At 31.1% G+C, this 22,523-nt stretch overlaps 1 protein-coding gene across 1 annotated transcript in view; it reads left to right on the forward strand.

Annotated features, from left to right (window-relative positions):
• The window catches only part of LOC132722542 (cysteine-rich motor neuron 1 protein-like), a 95,919-nt gene that overhangs the window by 5,275 nt on the left and 68,121 nt on the right, over window positions 1-22,523 (forward strand). The window lies entirely within an intron of this gene.

Below are 22,523 nucleotides of genomic sequence, written 5' to 3' on the forward strand. Positions count from 1 at the left end.
TGTATGTGCAAAAGACATTCTATAGAATCAATATTTCCTGGTGATTCAAAGCAATTTAATCAGGTAGTGTATTTGTCATTAGTCAGTATGTTACATATTTTGATACTGATAAATACTATTGTACAGTACATGTACATGTTAAAAATTGTTTCTTAAAATGTTTGCCTGAGCTTGAATTCCATTGGAAGCAGTGACATTGACTAACCTACCCTGGCTACAAGTACTGAGACTTATCTACCCCACAAGTACCGAGACACCCCAGTTGGAATTGTGTGGGCTGTCTAATCACATTCTGTAATGTTTATTCCTCAATTTTTTTATTTTAATGTTGACATTTTCTTAAATTAACCCACTAGTAACCTACTGAATTTCTTAAATGGATCTGTCCAGCTTCTATATTTGGAATTGTCCATTATCAATTTGGGGAAATTAAAATTCATCAGCCAAAGGTATAGATCCTGGTCAGAGTGAACGGGCATGCAGGCTGGCCTGGCTCAATACTGATGGCAAAAGCTTATCATTTCCAGTTTAAGCAGGTTTAAGACTTAAACAATGTGTCACTAATCCAGCAGACGAAACTTTGTGTGTATATTGTAAAGTTGCATGAATTTTGAAGTGGAACAATTTCATGACGGACCATAATCATCATAATTATTGGCTTATAGTTTTAAAGTGCACTTCTGATTAAAGTTATAATATTTGTTTCCACTTATCAAACTTATAAATGAAAGTGTACATTAAAACATAAGAGTTAAATTTTTAATCTGTCTTTTATGATTCTCCATGTAATAAGACATAAGTCAACGTAGTTTTAAAGGATAAATCTTCAAGGTAGATTAAACCTTCTATATTTTGTATGACACCCATTTAATAGATTTTAAAGTATTTAAGCAATCCAGCATAACAAATTAATACTGAAATAATTCCTAAGAAGTCTTAACTTTCTGGTTTGTTACAATTTTGAGATATTAAAAACTGTCAGAGTAGACTTAGCTGTTCTGCTAAGGCAGATCATCATAATATCACTTGCATTAAAATGCTGTTCATTCTGGACATTGTGATATCAAAATAATTATACTGTTAACCATGTAAAGAATATAAACTGATATGGCCTGACCTGTATAAAATTGCCTGACTTTTTTTGTTCACGATAAGATTATCAAAATACAGAAGGAAAAGTGAAACATCCTATTATTGGACATACATGTATAGGCTAGCCAATTTTCCTTTAGCAAAATATTTTTTTCGCCTCAGTGTGGAACTATTTTAACTTCATATGAATAAACAAAAGTGATACAATAATGTTGCACTAATATGGCAAAGACATGTTTCTTTACATCATAGGTATGCCAGATATTTTGTTTTTATGTAATGCGGAAACATTACCTTAACTGTAAAGGTATGAACTGACGTACACTGCTTCGTTAAACTTGATAACATTTAAAGGTGTTTTATCTGGGCTAATGTTAATCCAATTAATAACAAAGGATTACAATTGTGTCTTTATTTATTACGAAATCAGGGGCACTAAATCCTCATTCCAGATAAGGGGTTTTTCATCCGTTTTGTAAATCTAATTTACATCCTAGGCAATTTATGTGTTTATAGTCGGCAAAAATGAAGATTGCATAGATTTTACGATTTATTTCTTCTGAAATTACCCAATTACTGTTCAAAACTATGCCGCCCACAAGATACAAACTGTTGTAAATTGTAAAAGTTTGTACATATTGCCAAGTTGTAAGGTTTGAAAAAGGCCTGTGTATTTTACAAACAAAACTTTAATGCAAAGGTGAGTTACAATATAGACCTCCTACCAGACCATGGTATAGTTAAGAATATTTTTTAACTGACATTAAAAAGAATTCAAATAAGTTTTTCTGCACCATGGGGTTTCTTTTGGAAGTGGGATGGGTGTTTGGTTTAAACGTATTTATTTAACTTTTAAGTTGCGTGTTCTTGCAACTTATATTAAACACTTTTGAGTTCGCTTCCTGGAAACAACAGTACTGGTGTTGTATGAAGAAACATGGTTGTGACCCGATTAGGTCTCAAACCCGATCCCTTGGTTGAGAGGCAGACACCATAACCACTAGGCCACCACGACCCTTGGTGGGGGTTAAAAACGTATTCATTAGATGATTCAGTTGATCATTTCGTAGATTAATTTTTTTAGCAAAATGTTCTAACTAAATTTAATCATTAATGATTTAACATTTTAGTGTTTTTTGTTGTTGGTTTTTGTTGTTGTTTTTTTTTCATTTTTTCATCATTATTTACTTCTTAATTGATTTACTTCTTGTAGTTTGTTTATTCATATACATTGTATCATTTCTTAGTTATTTCATTCAAGTTATTGTCTTAATTTAAACACTAATGTATCACTGATACTCATACATAAATGTTTTTTTCCTACCCATAATTTATTTGCTAAAATATTCTTTCTTCTGATAAATATTAGTACAGATTATTGCAATGTGAATTTTTATTGAACATATATTAAATGTTAAAAAAATTATACACAATTAACTGAACATATTAAAGGAATTGTTGTTTTTGTCCTAAATTACTCAACAATGTTTAAGCATTACATTCTCTTAATCATTATGTTACATTTGTATATTTATGTACCATTACATTAGTGATAATTAGTTAATTACTAAACATGTCAAGTGAACATGTATTTCTCATGTATATTCAGTACTGTAGGTTAGTATGTTTTTTAGATTACATTATTCATAAAAAAAAATTGTTGAAAAAAAATTAATAGTAGACTTAACCTATGTAATATTGAAGGAATGAAAGGGGAAATTTTTGAAAGTTTTTTTTTCAAGAAAATACTTGCATTCTTTGTTAAAAGAAATCTGTCACAAAATCCTTTGTAGTTTTTTTTCCTGTATTTTTTTTTCTCCTTTTTGCAATATAGTTAAGTGTCAGATAAAAAAAATCAAATTGAAACTGACTTGGTTCACTTTTAGTTAAAGAGATAAGAGGGTTTTAGATTAGGTGAGTTATGTAATGTGAATTGGTAACAACAAAAAAATGATGGGGTAATAATTAGGTAGTGTAAATTGTCTCCTCTGGCAGTGAAGCTTAAGTTTGTGGAGGTAACTTTGCAGTGCAATCTTAGATTTCATTGAGAGAAAACTTGCTGAATTGTTGTACAAAATGGTATACCATAATTTTATGTGGATTGCAGTGTCTCCTCCAATTATCTTAAACTGTTGCCAGGTAACAAAATAAACAAATTTTTATACTGATCAATCTTGTTGATACCTTATGTCTTTTGAATGCAGACTATTTCATGCAAAATATCAGTGCACAGAAACATAATTTTACACTAAACCCCAAGTTTTAATTATTTCCTTGTCTTAATTATTATAGATTTTAAATGATATTTTACAAATTCTGTAATAGGTATATAATGTTTAGTCAAAATATATTGACATGCCAAAGCTTGATTCTGAGATATATTAGATGGAGTATTTTATGCATTTGATCATTTGGACTCAAAAAAATGAAAATGAGGCTGTATGGTTGTGATATGGATTTGATATGAACCTTTTGGACTCTTGACATGAAATTTATGCTCTTTGGGGTGTGATATGGATTTGATATGGACTTTTTGAAATGACAATGAAGCTAAAATGATAAGATCCAATAATGATTTCTATTGGAACATCACATGTTGCAAATGCTGAAAGTGTATTGGTTATGTTTTATCAGGTGTGAAATAAAGTATTTTTACCTTATGAATATTGTTGATGATGGTAAATAGTTTTCTTAGAATTGTGTCTATTTGATTAATGTGTGATTGTGTAATTTTGAAGAAAGTGTTTATTTACATTAGAAATCTTCCTGGTCATTGTTTTAGTATTGTGAACTTAAATAAAATGCAAAACAATATACTTTTAATGTTTAATGAGAAAAAAAAAGAAAGAAAAATCGGACAAGGTCATCTGTTAAACAATGAGACAAAATTGTCAAAAAAGTGATTAGGCACTTCTGGAGGAAATAAAAACAGAATGACGGAAAGTTCCTGCTGCTATTTAAAGTGCAACGCACCTATGCATACAACCTGTCAATAAACCGAGATTTCTCACTTGTTACGCGACTACAGTAAGCTATTGTTCTTACGGTGCAATACGCCTATTTGAAATATTTAATGTGTCAGTAACAAAACACTGTTTTTACCTACAAAACTCAGTTAACACTGATTTATTACTGTATTTTTTTTCACTGAAAAACAGTTGTTGAAATTACCATATTATAAAAGATTACATGTTGGAATGTGAAAACCTTCACACTGTAAATACATAAATGCCTTGTATTTATGTGGTAACCTGTTCACGAAATTCGTCTTATCATTTTAAAAAAAACAACTTACATTTCCATATTTCTAACTTTATAAAAAAACAAACGTTTTATTTCATATCAGAAACTCTGTAAGATAAAATATATATTTTATGTTCGTTATGTGTCAATTCTGCATTTAATTGAATCTGTAAGATTTACAGTATCATCTTCACCAGCAGTTCACATAAATCAATTATATTTCCTCAATATTCAGTTGGCGTCTTATGTTTTAATAATTGTTAATCTATTTTGAGCATTTTAATAACCAAAACAGCCCTACAAAGTGGGTAATTTGCATCCATGCAAAAAATAAAAACAAATTTTTAAAAAAGCGGAAAACAATTTTGTCTTTTCGATAGCAATCTTGGAATAGAAAGCAGGTTTCTTTGAAGCCAGGAATGTTTCTGTTAATAGAATCTGGAGATTATTGTGATTTTAAACAGGCAATTAATATTGAAGAAAGCATTTAGTAAATAACAAAAATAACCCTCATGTTGTATGAAGCTAGATGACTGAGCTATTTAATTTCCATATGACATTAAAACCCACTTTATTTATATTTCTTTAAATTACTTCTTTGAATTATTTAGATAAAAAAAATGCAATACCATGAAAAAATTCTGGGCAACTCTTGAAACAAAAAAGATGGTATTTGAGTGGTAAAATTAAGCCTAATGCACAATGAATCATGAAAAAAGATAAGTAACTACCGGTAGAGAATGTGAAGTACAACGAAGTACAAAACAAATTGTGACAAAGATTATCATTAAAATAATTTGTAGTGCTCTGTAATTTGAGAGGGAAGCAGTCATGGTTGCTGTTAGTTATTCTCACTGGCACTTACTGGCGAATATTTGAGTGGACTTGATGCTTTCTTCATGTTGATACAATTGACTACCTAAAGTGGCAGTTGATGTTTTCTTCATATTGATACTACCAAACATTGCAGATATTTGAGTGGTTGATACTGGTGACCACCTAAAGTGGTAGATATTTGAACGGGTGATGCTTTCTTTACACTGATACTGGTGACTACCTAAAGATATTTGAGTGGGTGATGCTTTCTTAACATTGTTACTGGTGACTACCTAAAGTGGCAGATATTTGAGTGGGTGATGCTTTCTTTCCATTGATACTGGTGACTACCTAAAGTGGCAGATATTTGAGTGGGTGATGCTTTCTTTACATTGATACTGGTGACTACCTAAAGTTGCAGATATTTGAGTGGGTGATGCTTTCTTAACATTGATACTGGTGACTACCTAAAGTGGCAGATATTTGAGTGGGTGATGCTTTCTTTACATTGATACTGGTGACTACCTAAAGTGGCAGATATTTGAGTGGGTGATGCTTTCTTTACATTGATACTGGTGACTTCTTAAAGTGGCAGATATTTGAGTGGGTGATGCTTTCTTAACCCATTACTTCATATACACGCCTTTTAACGCCTTTTTCACCCCCCCCCCCCCCCCCCCCCCCCCCCCCCCCCCCTTTTTTGTTGTCTCAAATGGTGAAAAAATGCATTATTTAGGCCCTTAACACTTGTTTTTGTTTTGAGAAATGTAGTTAAAAAAAAGTGACCACTTTTTCGGCGCGGCCCCCAACCAAAAGATACATCAGGGGGTTGCCAGAAGGGGGATGTGCCCCCTTTTCGCCAAGAAAATTTTGGACTTGTGAGAGGCTATAAATGACCCCAGATTGATCATAAGGTAACGTGTAACAAACGCTGAAAAGCATTTGACTCTATCTCAATCCATTGAGAAGTTGCAGCCCTTTGAAATCAATTATAATGGAAAAAATCAACGCAAAATAGTGATTTTTGGCAATTTTGAGATGTCCCCTCGTTGCCATGGTAACAGAAAATTTAAGCCTGAGCATGTTGTTGCAAGGGCAATGGTCCAGTCAACATTTGTGCCAAGTTTGATTAGTGTTGAAGCAGTTTTTATAGTATTATAGCAATTTGAACTTGTAACGGGAGACTTTTCAATGAAAACAGCCATTTTTCACAAAATGCTCATGAAGTAATGGGTTAACATTGATACTAGTGACTACCTAAAGTGGCAGATATTTGAGTGGTTGGTGCTTTCTTTACACTGATACTGATGACTAGCTAAAGTGGCAGATATTTGAGTGGTTGGTGCTTTCTTTACACTGATACTGATGACTAGCTAAAGTGGCAGATATTTGAGTGGTAGGTGTGTTATAGTAACAAAAGCTTGCATCTCTACCTAGAGTTACAGATCTTTTAGTGGTTGATGTGCTATGTGCTCACTGACTGATTTTAATATCCTTTTTATAGCTGATATTTGAGTGGTCAATGAGTTCAATGCTGACTGCTTGAAAGACTTAAAGCTACTCAATTTTTGGCAGATTTTGGTTGATTAATGTGAGTTAATTCACTTTAATTTATAACTACTATTTAAATGATAGACATTTCACTGGTTAAATTAGGATTATATTTGAGTGGTTGAAAGGTGAACTTAAAGATTATTCAGCAGTTAATAATTATTATAAGCAACAAAAAGCAATAACATTTTCTTAAAACATATAACTAGATATTTACAGAGAAGAAGTTACATTTTGACATGTAGAATACATGTAAAATAAAGGAAGCTCAGTTTCTGTTTGAAATGAATTCCTAAATAGAATAAAAGTGCATATTCTTGTTTTGTTTTTGTTTTTGGAGGGATAGAATGTATATATAATAGCACTGTCAAGTCGCAATATCAAAATGATAAAGACCTTCACTTAACAACAATCTTATATTACATTATTTAGTGTCAAAAAGAAAAACTCTTTCTTCCTGTGTGTGGAAAAGACTTGATCATTCTATATGCTTGAAAATTATATAACAATATAAAGATGGAAAGAACTGTCAAAACATGATACTTTATTTCACATGATTTATAGTAATGCACCATGATATTTCCTTTTAACCCATAACCTGCTGGCCTTATGTCACCAGTATAGAACCAGTCTGGCTTCCACATCCTTGTTGTCTGACACACACATTTTCATCTTGATATCCCCAAAATTGATAATGAACAGTTCCAAAAATGGAAGCCAGAAAAGTCCATTTGATTGGATGATTTGAAAAATGCTATGAAGCCATCATTTAGGAAAATAAAACCTTATGACAGTTAAACTGCATGTAACTTCAGTTGTTAAAGGGTTAATTTGATTGGATGATGTGAAATGTATGAATGCTATGAAGATTATAAAAGACTGCCATCATGTTGTAAAATAAAAACCTTATAATTGCATGTTACTTCATCATGAAATATTTATGTTGTCATGAAAATCCTCTACATTTATTGTGATATCATATCTATATAAATAAGTTGTAAATTTTGATTTAATGTATCGCTGGAATGCAGTAAAATAGACACAAAATTTACAATATACCTACTCAAGATACCTTATGAATATTGATCGTGATTAAAGAATAATTATCTGAAAATTAAATTTTAATATTTTCAAGTCATATCTGAGTCATAAAATGTTATAATTTTAAGTAATTTCTGGGTAACTTTCTTTGATTTAATTGTTTCTTTATGATTTTTTTTCCTTTTTGATTAATTTGAATGATAAAAACATTTATCTTGGTACCATATTTTTTTGTACCATGATCTTGCCAGTTTTGGTAATGTACTATTTCCATCCTTAACTGGCTGACAGGATGGCAGTGGTTATACCCAGATACAAGCTCCCCCTTTATATATTAAATCAGGACAGTCTGACCTTCGGAGTGACCCCATAATATTTTTAGTGACAATATGGATTTAATGTCAATTAAAATAAAGAGTCTCATATTGTAATCTTCAGAGTAGAATCATATACATATACTTGAAAATTATTATTTTTTACTTGGAATCATAATAGTTTATGAGAAGTTGGTAATGTTCAGGCAGTTGCATAGTCTATGCTTATCACCTTAAATATCTGAAATAGGCTTCACCAACCTTTCATTTTTAGAGAATATTTGAAAATATTTTACTGACTGAATACAGTGAATAGAGAACATTACAGATCATGATCTGAGACCTCTGATATCTTGTATAAGATTCCCATATCAGTCATGTTGACCTTTTTTCTGCAGTTGTGCATAATGTGTTTTACAGTCTTTTGTGTTTTTTGACCAACAAATCATTATACACATACCTTCACCAGGGGAGTTTCCGACAGAAAGAATAAATTTAAGAAGGTTGATTCATCCAGAAGAAATCCAACACATGACATGCTGAACTTGAATGTTGATCGTTTTTCTTCCCCTTTGCAAAGTGTAAGTTAACTCCAACAGAGTGATAGATGAAAATACTTGCCTTAAATCACAAAATTTTACCTGTAAAAGGATTGTCTTTCACTGATTTTGTCTCATATTGTATTCCCAGACCTGAAACAGTTTGACCCAGGCAACAATAAGTTTAAAATTCAGTTTAAATATCAGCTAGGGTGTGCTTGATTCTGTTTTGTAAATCTTGGCAGGTGATTTTGATTGAAATACCCATAAAGAATATGTGGGAGTGCAGAATTTGCCACTTGTTAGCAAATCTCTTTTTTGAAATCTTCCTCTGTGCAATAAAAACCTGCTTGATATTCCTAAACTGCTGCTATCAATTTACAAGGGTCATACATATGTTAGAATCAATTTGACTTTAAATCATTTTCAGTGAAATAGTTAAATGGAAAGCCAAAGTGCAGGGTGTCATCTTTCCAGACCCATCATACTTTGTAAATTATCCATTTAAATAACATTGGCTTTCTTCTTTGGCTGATGTGATCTATCACTTATTTGCTACCATGCTGGTTAAATTTGTAAAAATAAATCAATTTGATGCATTTAATTAAATCAGCAATTTTAGTTTCATAATGTTCCTTTTAAAAAATTTTCTTGAAAATAAATCTAAAGAGAAAAGAATGTTCAGCTGAATGTATAATTACAAAGATTTAATTAAATTTAAAAGAGATTTATCCAGCTAAAAGTCATTTAGCAGGGAAAATTAATTAATGATGCAGTTTGGTGATTCAGACTGTTTTACAAGTGCAGAAGAAATGTCTTGTATGCAAGAAGTGACGCTGGGGTAAGAAAGCTAATACCCCATGAAGTGCAGGTGTGTCCTGTGCTACTGACAGAAAGATGAATGAGGAGCCTTGCTGATATACATTCATCTTATAGTTGCATGCCAAGTTTGGTAACAAACATGCACAACCCCTTGCAAGTGAATTAGTCATTCTATCTTTTTGAAATTGCAATAAGCTGTGAACGATACCCAAACTTAGAGATTTTAAAACCTCATTGAAAATGCTTAAAGTTTTTCTTGAAATAGAAAAGCAGACCGGGATCAAACTTCAAATTCATAGATATAAAAATCATGAAGTGTTACATGTAGACTGTTGAATCATTTGTGGCTCTTATGTTATTCCACTTGAATTGCTGAATTAATATATTAAATATTAGATATAGTAAAATTTGTAAATTCATACTCTACCAAGACCTAATTAAGATCTGTATTGTTTTCAAATATATACAGACATAAAAAACCAGAAAAGCTGCAAACTATACTTGCATTATAAACAGAGAAAGGAATGGCATGTATGCAGGTAAGAAAAGATAGATGTACAAGCACTGAATGTGCAGTATATAAATAACTTTACAATAGTTACAATGATATATAGAGATAAATGTTGTTAAAACAGTAGGCTATAGACAAGACTTTGTTGTCACAGGTACATGTAATAACTTAATGGAGAGTAATAATAACAATGCAGGCATACAGCTGTTACAGGAATGCATATACAAGATTACTTTAATTGAAGTTGACATCTCACTATCTTTATTTACTACTATTCAGAACTTTTTATCTTGGTATGCTTTCAGTTTGTACTGTAAAGCTAGGTGTAAAAAATGAACAGCTTCTGAGTATATCTACAGTATGATATATAGTTAACTTAAAATAGTGTACTTCTTTTTTTTTGTAACCAAAATCCTGCCTTTGACTAATCATGTATTATGTATTTCCATTTTATTTTTTTTGCCAAATTTATTGTATTGTATTGCTTAAGGGTAGAACTTAATATTCTCAAAATTTAGATGAGTCTGACAGAAAAAAAGAAAGAATCTAAAAGTACCCTCATACCTACATGCATTATCTTCCTCCCTCCTCAATCTGAAAAGTTCTGTTCAGAAGTGGCACACAAGCAATTTTGTAATGATGGCCTCAATAAAAAACAGTTTATCTGGTTTCATTATGCTTTGTTGAAAAATAAAACTATAAAACAGTTGAATTATGACTTAAAATAAAACTGTAAGTACTGATACACTTTAAATGCACAAACACATGTGCATGTAAAAGCTTTTTTCAGGAAAAAAAAAGGATTTTTTTTTCAATATATGATTTTCATTCATGACTTGATAAAAAGATATTTTGAAAGTTTTTATTAGAGATCATTCTTTATTATGTTTAAAGTAAAAAGGTCTCATTGAGTGTGGTAATCCTAAATGCCCAGTAAATTTCGTGTTTTTACCGTTCAAAATGGAGTGATCATTGTTTTGTGCTTGTTTGTTCCCCAGAATTGGATGGGAAATTACCCACATTTGCCAATTTCTAGGGTATCTGTTTCCCTGTAGTATGATACTGAAAAAGAAAGAAATGTATTAAATGATTAAGATAATCAGAGGGTTGTAAGTATTCTTGTGTTACGTAAAATGCTTGATGGGAAAACATCAAAATAATGATTTAATTATTCTAAGAGACAGGAGATAATATCTTACCCACTTTGTTTAAAACTTAGAGAGAAAAAAAATTTGTGAGTGGTGTTTGTTGCTTCTTAAATTTAATTAAAATTGTCATTTAGATGCCAAAAATGTTTTCAGAGATTTATTTGAAAATAATTCTGCTTTAAAAGTTGATAAATGAAGGATATTCTTAAAATATTGTCTTGCATTTTAAAGTTAAATTTTGTGATAACACTGTCTCCTTTTGTGTGATTTATGAGCGTCTGTCCAGTTTTACTTGTAAAAGATTTGTTGTCATTCCCTGTGTAAGATTTGTGCAATGGCTGTATTCACGAACAACAACGACAACTGAGGTATGCGTTTAACACCCATTTGGCCATTTTATGACATTTTCCCCACCATGGATTCAAAGGCCCAACTGTTTAATTGAGGCTTACATTGTTGGCCCAACAGTAGCTACAATGCTATTAAAATGTCATTATGTAACTGTATCCCATAATAGTACAGGTTCATTGCTTTAAAATACTTCATTAGTCTTATTACCAAGTCTTTTAAGCAAATTTAAGACGTGTTTATAGGGACTTGGAGCAAATTTAATATCGGCAGCTTGAAAAGGAAACAAAAGGTGCTAAGATACAGACTCTGTATGTCCCATTATCATCTCAGGTAAGCAGTCCTAATTCCCCACTTTGAATTCTTTATAATGTTTATAAGATTGTAAAAATGTTGTAAAAATGCAGTAAATATTACAACAATCCTGAAACATCACTGTAATTATTTTCAAGTTGTAATCTTTTTTATTTGACATACTTGAATGAAAGGTCAAGGTTGCAATGTAAGTTGTGACCCTGGTATTAATGGTACATAAATTTGTAACTAAAATTATAGACTTGAAAACTTTGTTTTCACTGATATTTTGATATCTATTAATACATGGTAAGATTTGTTCACATAAAACAGACAATGTTGTATTTATGAGGGTTTATTTTTTTACTTTTCCTTGTACAGTCAACTATCGTTATCTCGACATCGCTTTTCTCGATATTTCGTTATCTCGATGAAATTTTAAAAGTCCCGATTTTCTTCCTTCTTTATCTATATTGAAACTATGTGTTTATCTCGATATTTTTATTTTGATATTTTCAGTATCTCGATGTAAAATTTCAGCCCCAACAGTTATTTTCACACTATTATCCTTTGTTTATCACGACTAATAGTTTTTTCATCTGTTCCCTTCAGACGTGTGAAAAACACGAAGTAGACGATAATTGCTCAATAGCGCATGTCATAATGATGATTATGTTTGTAACAAGTTTAGCTGTTTTTATTAAAGTTCATCTATTTAGCGTGTTGATTGACTTATGTCCATGATGTCCAAAATGAGTGAATTTTTTACGTTCTTTATACATATTCGAACACTGTATCAATTCATTATGATTTTAAATCTAAATGAAATAGTGAAGGTATAGAAACGCTATCGTTGCAATATTGTTTCACAACATCACCACCAAATCAATCAGCGGGCGAACAATCTCGAGAAAGACCCGATAAATAACCCTGGAGGATATACGGGAGGATATACAGATCAACCAACCTGAAAACAATGTTTTCACTATATTGGTGTATTACTGAGTAAACCTCACTATGTGTTTTTATCACAGAAACCCATATTTCCGCTGGTAAACATCCGCTAATGTTACTTTGTTAAATATTTACTAGGCCTATGATAACAAGACATGGGGATATCATAGTTTTTTTGACATAAGGTATGCACATGTCCTTTGTAAAAATCAGTTTCTGCTTTACTTAAACCCTAATATGTTTATCTCGACATTTCGTTATCTCGATATTTTTTGGACGGTCGCGATGACTTCGAGATAACGAGAGTCGACTGTATGTTACTCTCTTCCATGTAGTGAATTTACATGTATTTGATTTGAAATACATGATTGTTTAGCATTCAATGCTATTATTGATCTATAAGCCCTCTTGTTGCTTATATTAAATTTTTAGTCGTCTTAACGTTAACAGTAGATGCACATATTGGCGTCACTGTGGTATGCTACTGATGTCACAGTGTTATGTGACATCACAATTGTTCTCAGTTTGCATATACAATATCATTTTTAAATAAAGTTTAGTGAAATTACTGTGTCATAAGTGTTTATAAATAGAGAAGTTTTTATATGTACAAAATTTTAATGACTATTTTTTTCTTCTATCTCATTCTGAATGTTATGTGAAGTGATTTATAACACGAATGTCAAAGTAACATAATTCTTTAGATGCCGTGACATAAATAAAGTGTTGATCGCTTCGTTCATTATTCTGCGTTGCATCATGCCACGACATGTGCACCACTATAACCTAAATGATGTACGGGCTTCTTTATAAACTTGTTTGCTGTAACATTATATAGATGATATAAATTTCATAAAAATTACAAATTTATGTGTCAAAATTGTCATGACATGTATTTTGAACAATGCCAGTGTCAGCCTGTCAGCTATTGTCAATAGATAGAGTGTTTCATGTCTTAAATTTGGTTTAATTTTGCACTTAAATAGTGCAATTTAAGGCGGGTTTGCCTCTCAAATTCCTGTTTATACTGTTTAATTGAGTAACTTCTGCAAATATAATTTTGAAATTTGACTGGATGGCAGGTAGTACAGCAAACAAAATAAATGACAACAGGAATTTAATGTGCCAAGACTATTAAAAATTCATATCAGTATATAGAGAGATACCACTGTCCTGTACATTACATTAAAATATTACATATAAATGTTTATTATATCCTATTTAAAATGATCATTTTAATGATCATATATGTCTTTTTGAAAAAGATTTCCATGCATTACTTTTGGCGGGGGGGGGGGCGGAGGGAAATATTGAACCAACATCATTTTAGAGTGACAGCAAGTAAAGCTGCTGTTTTTTGTTTTCAATTAAGTTTTTCACATGAAGTGCTATCATAGAGTAATATGAGGAATTGATTGTAGGCGAGAAATGATAAAAGTTTAATCATCGTAACTGTTGATTTCTTAATCTGATACAGCCTATCTTCTGACATCAGCGATTCCTTTCCTATAATTTACAGTATACCAGCGGTGAACCTATTTCGACTCAACCGGGTGGTACACACCATCAAAATTAATAACAAGTCAAACATGAAATTACTTTAGGATACACACTTTTATAAACTGATCTAAAACGTACCTATATCAGTTGTCGTAAAATACTGAAAATTGAATTATTTGTAAAATCATTTTTTTTGAAATGTTTAAAGATATTTTCATTGGGTATTTATTATATAGTTATGATAGCTAATCCATCACTCTGTCCCCAAGTCAAATTGAATTTTCTTTTTAAGTGCAAAGTCACAACGGACATTGACTTGCGGCTTCAAATTGATAAAACAAACATTTGCAAAAATTTGACCCAGATCATTGATGGGAAATAGCTTTATAGACATTCTAAAGAGACTGCATATTTTGACAACTTGGTTGTTCAAATAAAGAAATAAAAAATTAAAATAATCAAAATGAACATGAATTAAATTGGTCTTTACATATGAACAGTGAACAGTCATGAACTTAAAAAAAAAAAAATTGTAATTATAAATAACATCATACTTGATTATACAAGTATTTGAAAAAAACTTTATTTACTTGCAGTTTGTGAATTTTTAAGAGAAAAAATATCTGTATTTATATTTATTATAAGAAATTGATGCAGTTGCTATAAAAATACTTTACATAAAATACTTAAAGAGTGTCAAAATTAAAAATGTAAATTAAACAATGCAATTATTTTAATATTTGTTGACAAAATTCTTGTGTCAGAATCATGTAATGTCAAGGTCAAGTTTGATTGTTGTTTTCTTCTTCTTCTTCACAGAAACAGATTATATAAGTATGTTATTAGCAACAGTAATATATGATAAAGACCGATGAGTTATATCTGACATTAATGTCTGCAAAATTGTGGGCGTTTTACAACTGTTGATTCACATGCCCATGAATAATTCATTCTCTTAATTTGAACAGAAATTACAGGATATATCATTGTCAATTATATCGAAGCTTTTCACAACAGGTGCCTTGAATTATTCAAATTGCAACTGTAGGCAATCTACATAATTACCAGATAATAGCATTACCAAAATACTTCTAAGAAGTTTTAGCTAAAAAATTGAGAAAAAAAATAAATAAAAAAATTGTTCACATATTTTGGGGAATATTAATTAAATCTGGAGAATGTTTTAATAATAAGCTTTGACTTTTTCATCTTGATTTTGCCTAAAATAATTCTTCAAGAAAGTTCATTATTTATCAGATTTAGACACTTATACCAATTTTATTAAAAATCAATTTAAAACATTTCTATAAGCACTTACTATGTTATATTTTGTAATCAGGTTGATCTACTTTAAAGAAACTGTCCAATGAAATTTTGTAAAAAAAACCCTGAAAATCAGGTAGTGTGGACTATTCAAGCAGTGACCCAAGTGTTTTAAGCGTCTGCCTCTCAACCCATGGGTTGTGGGTTTGAGCCCGGCAGACAGAAAAACCATGTTTTGTTCTAATTTCACCAGTATTGGTTTGTTCTAAACCAATACTCAGGTTACTTCTAAAAGTCAGATTTGAGAATTAATACAAGCTTTATTCACAATAGAATGGACGTAAAATAAAAAGGTTTTAACTAAAAAGTTATTAATTATGACCACCACTAGTATTAAGTCTGTTCAGACTAAACAGAAGTGAGTTGCCCTCAGTGTTGTTGCTGTTGGCAAGTTATTATCATTATTAGGATTTAAACAGCTAAATATTTAATTAGTTTTTAGGTCATGCTCAGAAATTATGAACTTCAACAATAAATGTCTTGGACTTAGTTTCTGATAGGTAGACATTAAACATTTTAAATCTATAAAAAATATCCATATCCATGCCAACTGAAAAGAACTAGGCAATTTGGCACACCAAAGCATTTTTTGCCTAATTTTGCACAGTTTGTTACTTTATTAGTTTAAATGTTAAGAATGGTAATGCATCTATTGCTGTAATGTAATAAGAGGTTAATACACGGCAGGAGAGGGCCGGAAGGTGATAATCGGCCCGCAAAATGAATAATGGACCCGAGGGCTTTAGCCCGAGGGCCATTATTCATTCAGGGCCGATTATCACCTTCCGGCCCTACGCTGACGTGTATTAATGTCTTTAATACACTTGGTAGATCTAATAGTAGCATTTAAAAAAACAACAAAAAAATAACAAAAACATAATCAAAACAAATAGACTTTGAAGTTCTTTCGTTGAAATTCTTGTCTACTCTTCTACTGTTCTGTACAGTACAGAGATATTTTCTGTTTGTGTGTTCAAAGCAGTAGAACCAAGAAGCAAGTTTTATTTTCTTTTTTTTTCGGAATGAATTTGTCGTATTATTTCTTCAAATTTCTATAGTAACAAAAATGTGTTTGTACTAAATACGCTTAAGGTCTCATAATAAAAAAATGACAACCTACTTTCACTTTTACAGTTAACTGTTTGATGACGTTAAAAGTGACGTCATTGTTTCAGTTTGTGCACGTGCACATGTTCTGCGGGCTGATAACTAGTTCTCGGCCCCGGGCCGCAAACTCATAATAGGTCACGTGACACTCATAATCAGTTGAAATCATAGGCAATATTGTTACTATATATAGTAACAAGTGTATTAATGTAATGTAATTCAAAGCACACACCACGAAACTCCTCAACACAAAATTGTGTAAAAAGGTTTTAAGCCTTTAACATAGAATCTACTGGACTTGAGGCAAAAGTGATTGAGACACACACGCACGCACACACACCTGGTACTACTGGTCTATCTTTATAAGCCATAATGTATTGTTAAGAACATTCCAAAATGAACCAGCTTGTGATCTATTTTGAACAAAACTCCACAAAAACAGTTGGTATCAAAGAGCTAATTTAATGCTTGTAATCGCAAAATAATCACTTCCCTTTGATTAACAATGTTGCTTTAATTGCACAGTGTTATCAGACAGTGCCTGTAAAACATGTGAAAAAATAACTTTATCAGATAAAGAAGTTAATAAAATTTTTTAAATCAGTTGCATTGTGATTAGAAAATGGTACATTTTTGCAGGAAGGCAAGATCTTGAATCAACATTGCAGAGTTGGCATGAAGGCATGAATTTAAAATGTACACATAACAGCTTGCTTGGTATGATAATGACTTGCCTACTGGTAATTGCTATCAGTATAAAGCCAGGGCCAAGCTTGCATATCCATGCTGACTGTCCTGAGACATAGACTGCTTATTTTGAGCTCAACTCACTCGACTAATGGACAGTCCCATATTTAAAGCAGGACAAAATCCATTGTTAAAATATACAGTTAAACTTGTCAACAAAGGCCACAAGTCAGCTTAACCGTTATTGGCAAGTGACTGCTTTTAGTAAATGACTGTTAGCTCAAGTTAGGCTGTAACATTATGTTTGGGTTAAAGAGAGTGAAATTTTGTCTATGATGAGTAATTTAATGGGCACAGGTCTACACAAGACCGTTATATGACTTTCCTGTTAGTGGTCTGAATGAACAGGTTTTCCTGTATACATTCTTTTGTAAGGAAGTCCAAAGACATTCAGTTAGTGGGTTTGTATCTTAAAATATACACTCAGCCTTTCAGTTCTTTTAATTTAATAAATTAATGCAAGAATGTAGGATTATATATAATTATACTGCGTTACATCAAGCGTATAAAAATGCATCGCAATTCTAACAGTTGATTTCTTGTGTTAATCAATTTTATGATAAGTGAAATGTTTTCATACTTGGCCAAATTTTAATCATTGATTGATTCACAACAATGACATTGATTGTGCTGAAAACTTGGCTGTGTTTCAGATCAGTAAATTAATTCAAGATACTGTAACAACTGTTGCACATTAATTACTTTTAAATCGTGAAGATATGTTATTATAAAACTATCCCTTATTCATAACATGTTGACGGCTGATTTTTAGCTCTATTTTTCAAAGTGATTGATCTAGTTTGGTAGAGTTAAGTTATAGTTCTAGTTTTATAGAGTAAAATGATAGTTCTAGTTTCATAGAGTAAAGTGATAGTTCTAGTTTGATTGAGAGCATGTTTCCCTTCTGCCGCCATGCTCTTTGATTTATATCACAGAAATTTAAAAAAAAAGTATTACCCCCACTTGAACATGTAAAACATCTTAATTATAAGAGTGTTATAATTGATTTACATATCAAAATCACTATATCAATTAATGAAATAAGCACTTAAGTGGCATTTAAAATAGATACATATTCTGTAATGATTATCCAAAACCAATAATATTCACTAATTGCTAACATAAGTAAGTAATTTGAAAATGTTTGCTTTCCACTGCTTTAATGAAATGAAGTTGAATAATCTTGAATCTTTATTTTTACAGTTATAGGTTCTGTAAGGCTGTATATCTTTTTACCTATCAATATACACTTTGATCATTACTTTTAACATTTAATTGAAGTAACAGAAGACATTGCGGCATTTTATCATGCTTTAATTAATATTAGATGCACAATCACAACACCCGTAGGCAACGCAGCTGTCATGATCATGTACATGTACTTAAATTGTGCTGATTGCACTTAAATCATACTGTAACACAATGTCTGGTGCCTTCATGACGGCAGAAAAATAAATGATGCAAGAGTTGTTGAACTTTTCCCCAGGAAAGTCGGGCAGAGTAGGACCTTTAATCAGTACTGTTGATTTAAAAATATTTTCTTTTTTGTGTAACCGCAGCAAGTTCTAATTAACTATCTGAATGTGTGATTGTTTGAGTTAATTGAATTGTTGCAATGAATTTGTTTCTCTGAATCAACCGTGGGGAGATTTTTTTTTTGTCGGAGGGGGTGGGGGGGGGGTAGAGATTGCTTTTTATGTAGGTGGGGGGAGATTATTTATGGAAATTGATGGCAATTATTAGAAATGTCTTTCAGAGTATATAATGTATATACATGTATAGTATAATGTACATTTATATATATATATTTTTTTTTTATTACATTAAGATTATTATTTCATATTTCCCACAGATTTTGTAAAATGACTAAGTACAAGTTATTTTTCAGATCTATACAAAAGTTTACAGTTTAAGGCCACAAGCTGTTGCCTTAAACAATTTGCATAAAAATGCTTTCATATTCCCAGCATTATTATTTATTTGTCAGACGTCAAGCAGAAAAGGGTCAACTGTTTTGAACTTTTTCAATTTATACATTTTGTATATGGATAATGGTGTTACAGGTATATATAATATATAAAGTGACAAAGTGATATTGTAGTATGAATTAATTTATCAATTATTCATCATAAAGATAAATGATTAACCATTTAAGCTCAATCAGTCATAATTAATTTGACCTGATTATTGATATAGGGGTGGAGAATTAGTCCAGCCTGAACATACACAATATTCTGTTGGCTGGCCTTAAACCTAATAAGTAATTATAGATATATGCTAATTAGAATAAAAAGTCAAAGAGCTAAAAGGAGGGACATAGAATCTTCTAACTGTTGCTGTTTGAAACGGTCAAATTTTTTCTTACTATCCACTAACTAACTTAGGTAGTCCTTGACCACTTTTCATTATGTTTACCAAGATAGACACCATGTTTAAAAGAATGATAATAAAAGCTACTGAAGACAGTTTACAGAAAATAGACAGTTAGAAATGTTTTAATTTATGCCTGTTCATTTAAAAAAGTGAAGGACAAAGACTAAAGGACGTTGGCAACTATTATGCTTTCCAGGTCATGCCCCTATTTACCATGCTGGCCCAGACCTGTAAATTACTTTGTCCTCAGAAATTTTCCATAGTCATCTTGTTCTGAAATTGCAAATCACTCCACATCCCACACATTTTTATTATAATATTTGTCATTACATAATAATGTACTTATACATAAATTCATTATTCATTATTATTATTCATTATTCATTATAATTGAGGCCCACATGGAAGATCGGGAAACCGAATGTTCAAGCGTCATTAAATAAAGTTGTAATTTACTTACTATTATTCCGATGATAGTAGTTACATAACTGCTTGCTTTATTAATCTATTTAATAAAACAGCTATTTAGTATTTATGTATTCAAAATGAATACAACCAAACACCATAAATAAAAAACAATTACATTCTAATTATCTTCTTCATGATGAATAACAGAAGTATGATGAAATGGTAAAGATATGTTTTAATTTAAACTACCTCACTTACGCAATTTGCCTTGGTACAAACATATAAATTAAATGTACCCTCCCATAATTAATAAAAGTGATATGGAAATAAGATAGAATACTTTATGAAGTAATAAAAGTTTTAATTGTAATGTCAGAAAGCCTTAAACCATGATACAGTCCTCAAACTATCCATTTAAACATCGCTGAAATGTAAGAAGTTAAAAGGAGAAACATGGAAACTTTTAAGTGAATTTTGAAAATATATTTTTTATTGACCAGAATTGAATTTTTCAGGGTGGTGTTATTGCATGTATTGGCTTTTGATTTTTTTTCATTCAACTCTATGTCTCTGTGATTAAGTTTTGTTGAATGTAGATCCCTTGGGATTTGCACACTGGTATTAAGCAGTGGGATGCAGTCTGACAGCAACCTGTATCACACAGTCTAGAAGACTTATGGGTCGTTGTGACTTAAAGACCTAAAAACAATTTAGTTATTTCTTTCTCTTTTTCTTTTATGACATATTGGGTGTACTCATGAACAACAATATATTAGTAAGCAAAAAGAACATCATTTAATTTAACATTATTCCATTTTCATAAGTTTTTATCTTTATTGTTTGATGAAATAATCATATTTTAACATTGATTTTCAGGGGGTTGGGGCTCAATGTCCGGGCTGTTGATTTTTTTTTTTTTTTTTGGATTTTTTTTTTGCTGTCTCATAGTGAAAGTTAATGTCAGTTACGACTTGGATAGTAATTGAACCGTCATACCGTATGTATTAACGAGAGTCAATTATCATATCTTATCCTAGTCTACTTTTTATTGTCAGTTAAGTATACTATAAAGATTTATGTTGTCAGATAAGCATACAAAAATTACGCTTAAATCAAATTATTTTTTTACTGTATCGCTTGGCATCTTAAAAGGATACCGTTAGATGGGGCTAATGATTTTTTTATACTAATGCTAATGATTTTTTAAAACAAATTGAGTTTTAAAATGTGTTTTTGACATCTTTTGTAAGCTGTTTCTCTCCATTATAGTCGGAGTTCAGGGCATTTTAGGTTCGCATTAAATTTCTCAATATCTTTTGTAAGGATATTGCTTAATTTCATTCTTGCAATGTGTTTTTGTTAAATTTGTGAAGCAGATTAAAGAGCCTGAACAAAAACTAGTTGAAAAGTTATGTTAACTTGATATATGTCAATGCCCATTTAAGAAAGCAATTATCACATCTATGAACCTTGGGTTTGAAAGTTTGAGTTTTGTATTTCCATGGTTGTTTGGTTTTATATCATTCACCTATACTGATTGCCAGAACCCTTGCCACGCTAAAAAAATCATTACATGGACTTATCCATCTTTCAATCTGGACAAATATTCACATTCTTTCAAACCATGATCAGATGGCATTTATGTTCTGGCTGATCCTGTTCAGCACTGGTTGTATCAAACTTGCTGCTGGCAGTGTAGAAGCTGGCAGTTACTGCATTGAAAATAGTTGACTGAAATGAGGTTTTAGGTAGACTGAACTCTCACACAATATCTTTTGCCACTAGTTTTATGTTTGTTTATCAGTCAATCCTATGGGACTTATCCAGTTCCATTTTACAGGATATTCTTTAATGATCTCTACTTATGTCAGTGGTCAAAGTGACCTCAAAAATGAAAATTGTGCGTCTTCAACTTCAATAATAATTGTAGTTACAGATATAGCAATTAATTAAGTGGTCATTCATAAGATAAGTCACATTATTTCAAAAGGTCAATTATTTTTCCAAAGGTCAATCATTTCCAAAGGTCAATGCTGCTGTAACCTTGTATGAGACTTTATGTGGTTTAGATGGCATCATACAGTGGTTTCCAACTTGTAATAGTCATAAAAATATAATGTATTATTTAATAGTTGGTGAAATGTCAAGGTCACATTGTTCCAGAATATTGTTAACTTTTAAATTTATGTTATAATTAACTGAAGAAAGATTTAGTGTAACTTACATAACACATACAACAACATACACAATGATAATTGCCAGTTACACTAGTAGATTGTTGATGTTGATAAATATTGTTTATGATACATCAAGGCAAAATCAATGTGGCAGTTATAAGGCGCAAAACCTTTTTTTGTTCTTAAAATCATGCATTATTATACTTAAAAACATT

Source organism: Ruditapes philippinarum, unplaced genomic scaffold (genome assembly GCF_026571515.1).
Source record: "Ruditapes philippinarum isolate M1 unplaced genomic scaffold, ASM2657151v2 ctg3132_1_1_1_1, whole genome shotgun sequence".
NCBI classification, from domain to species: domain Eukaryota; kingdom Metazoa; phylum Mollusca; class Bivalvia; order Venerida; family Veneridae; genus Ruditapes; species Ruditapes philippinarum.